The sequence below is a fragment of the Prionailurus bengalensis genome, chromosome E3, assembly GCF_016509475.1.
Source record: "Prionailurus bengalensis isolate Pbe53 chromosome E3, Fcat_Pben_1.1_paternal_pri, whole genome shotgun sequence".
In the NCBI taxonomy this organism is placed as follows: Eukaryota; Metazoa; Chordata; class Mammalia; order Carnivora; family Felidae; genus Prionailurus; species Prionailurus bengalensis.
In genome coordinates, this window is record NC_057357.1 from 38,455,348 (window position 1) to 38,458,565 (window position 3,218).

A 3,218-nucleotide genomic window follows, 5' to 3' on the forward strand; every position below is an offset into this window, starting at 1 on the left:
TCTCATCTCTTTGGAATCACAGCCTGAAATACATGCCAGCAGTCAGGCTCTGGGAAGGCTGAGTGTTTGGTGGGGACCATGGAACCTAGACCAGCCTTGGGCTCAGGAAAACCTCCATGAGGATAGGACAGCTGAGCTGAACTTGGAAGGATGAGGTGGGGATTGGGGGGTCATGAAAATTTGAGCGAGAGCCAAGACCAGACACCAAAGCTCCAGGGAACACAGTGTCCCCAGGGGTTGGTGGAAATCTGGGTGGCTCGACATGGAAAAGGCATGTGGCCAGTCAGGAGACAAGGCCAGACCTGCTGAGTCTGACTTCAGCTGGCATTTACCAGCACAGCTGCCCCAGGCATTAAGATCTGAATATTTCTATGGCCTCCCTGCCATCCAATTCTGGCCCTCTCCCCGGGGAACCCTGGGCCTCCTTGAATCCAACAAGTAAGGGGGTGCGTGGCCAAGGGGGAGCCTCCGGAACAGTGAGGTCCCTTCTGGCTGGTCCTGCCTACATCTTACCTGCTCTGGTCCCTCCTGCTCTCTTGGGTACAAGTGTGGCTGATCCCAAGTGTCCTGCACTCCTTGGACTGGCCCCAAATCTCTCCAGGGTCAGTGACCTCATGCCTCTTAGTGGAAGCTGCTGTTCTCACCCAGGCTCCTCACGCAGAAGGGGGACACGCAGGATGCTCTGTGCTCAGCTGCACGCATCCAAGCAGCTTCCCTTGGTCACTTTCCCTGGGCACCTATTGGGTTGCAGCACTTTCTCCTGACCTTCAGTCTTTCCATTATTGGGCATTCCCAGCTCCTCTACTTCTCCTGGGCTAAGATCTCCTTCCCCATCTATCACATCCTTCCCAGACCTCACACTCTCTGGGCAAAGGACAGGAGGCAGGGCCAGGTCTCGGCCTGGCACCATGTCCTGGGCTTCCCCAGATGGCCCATCCCTTCCAGAAGGGACACGTTGGACACAACCTGCCCCGTCAGCATCTCTGCACACATCTGCCCACCAGGAGACACAGCCAGGCTGTAGTTGTGTCATCACCCAGCTCTCCAGACCCAACCATCATTTTCATTGCATTTCCAGCAATGCCTCCTTGACTGCAGAGCTTCCTAGTCTTTCTTTTACTCAGTAGGTATGTTCTGAACATCTGCTGAGTGCCAGGAAATCCCCACACTGTCCCCTTGGGGCACAGTGGTGGGTAGGACAGGCAAGTCCCTGCTTTCATGGGACTGTTGCAGCGAGGGAGATGGGCACTAACCAAGGACGCTCATCAGAGCTGAAAGCATGGTAGTGCTGTGCCCTCAGGGGACAGTGAAGGGGATGGGACCAGACTGGTCTGGGTGGTCTCTCTCAGGAGATGGCATGGTGGAACAGTCTTGCAGGTCAGGGAACACAGAAGGCCAAGGTTGGGAACAGAGTGTGTGTGGTGAACGGTGGTTTTGGAGGAGGTGAGTGGGCAGATCTGAGTGGAGATTCCGTGTAGAGATGGGTCTGTCTTGAGAATAGGAGAAGTACCTCAAGCAGAACACTGATGCTACCTTATCTGTAGAAGACGACTCCGTTGGTGTTCAAGTGCCAAGAGAAGCAAGGAGGCCAGTTGGCATTGAGGTTCTCTGGGAGCCTGCATAGCTCCCCAGGTCCTGCAAGAAGGAACAAGCAAAGCAGAGTCCTAGGTGATTGGCCCTGGAAGCCACAACCCTGAGTGCTGGACAACAGCTGAGGAGGAGTCATTCGTTCTGAGAGCCCCCTGCCATGTCCTGCTTCCTCCTTTCTCTCTTCCCTCTTCTAACCTCCAGGACCTCAGAACATTCTGGCTTCTTCATGTTCCCCTTGTTCCTCCCAGCCCTCCTCGTGGGTGGGAAGACGTTTACACAGTAGGGCCATGTGGACCTCAGAAGTCTGCTCTCCACAGAGGGACAGCTGCCCAGAGAGACCCCATGATTTGTCTACCCTCAGAACACCAGTTTGCTTCAAAATCCCCAATAAGACCCTTCCTGGGTTAAAATGATCATGACACAGGTATGACCTGCTATTAGAAAGTCTGAAGGTACTTTGTTCTTTTTATGGAAGGATTTTCCAGAGTGTTCTCTATGAAAAAAGTTGCCTCCAAAGCTTTCAAAAGGGAATTTGATTGATGTTCAGAAAGCCACTTGACCCACAGACATTCAAGTGTCTCTTGGATGTGGGTACCATTCTAGCCCTGGAGAGAACACAGCAAATCTCTGCACTCCAGAGTAACCTTCAGGCAAATAACAAGCCAATGGGTCATTTTAGCTGGTGATAAAAAGGAAAAAATAGGACAATGTGGTGGTGAGGACCTGTGTAGGGCTGGGGGTCCAAAGAAGTGACACAGACAGGAAGGAGGCAGCCTTGGGAAGGTCTGGGGGGAGAATGCTTCACGTGGAAGAGACAAAGTGTGGAGGCTTCACATAGTTGAGGGCCATAAGGAAGAGGAGCTTAGACTGTAACAAGAGCATAGAGTAGGGGTAGGGCATGTCATGAGTCTTATGGCCACAGTATGAGTTGGGATTGTGTGTGTGTGTGTGTGTGTGTGTGTGTGTTTTACTATTACAAAAGTTTATTTAAAAAAAAAAGTTCAGTATGAAAATACATAACCTGATTTTTATATTGTAGTAAAACAGGTGCTATGGAGAGGGGACATATGGAAGCAGTTGGTTTCTTCCAGTGAACACACCCATTGTTGATACTTGTTCCAAGGCTTCTAACATGATGATACTATTTTCTCAAATTACCACCATTCCAGTATTGTTCTGTTGCCCACTAGTTGCCATCTCCACATATTCGTCTATCACAAGATTCGTGAAGGGATTGAGCCCCCTTGGACATGTCTTCACCATTTAAGTTCACTGATAATTTCTTGTCCATAATTTTTTTCAATTCTGGAGGGTGGGCTTTGCTCATGGTGTCTATTCAGTGAACTTAAAGATGCCCCCTGGAGGTTTTTAAGCAAGAAATGGTGTGAACTGATTTACAGTTTGGACATTCCGACTGTGCTGTGTAGAAGGTGAGCCTGGGAAGAGAGCTTGATACAGAAGGTTACCACAGGATTTGGATTAAACTGGTTGCCAATGGATTTCTTTGACCCTTTGTGTAAAAGAAGAGAGTGGTCCACTACACCCCCCCATCCCCGTGTGACACTGTCTCTGGACAAGGCCAGGAGGCACGCTGGGGGAAATGGGAAGGAAGCCAGGAACCTGGCTGG

The 3,218-nt window shown here is 50.7% G+C and overlaps 1 pseudogene; it reads right to left on the minus strand.

Annotated features, from left to right (window-relative positions):
- Window positions 1-2,391: 2,391 nt before the first annotated feature.
- LOC122471174 lies at window positions 2,392-2,917 on the minus strand (annotated as a pseudogene).
- Window positions 2,918-3,218: the final 301 nt, after the last annotated feature.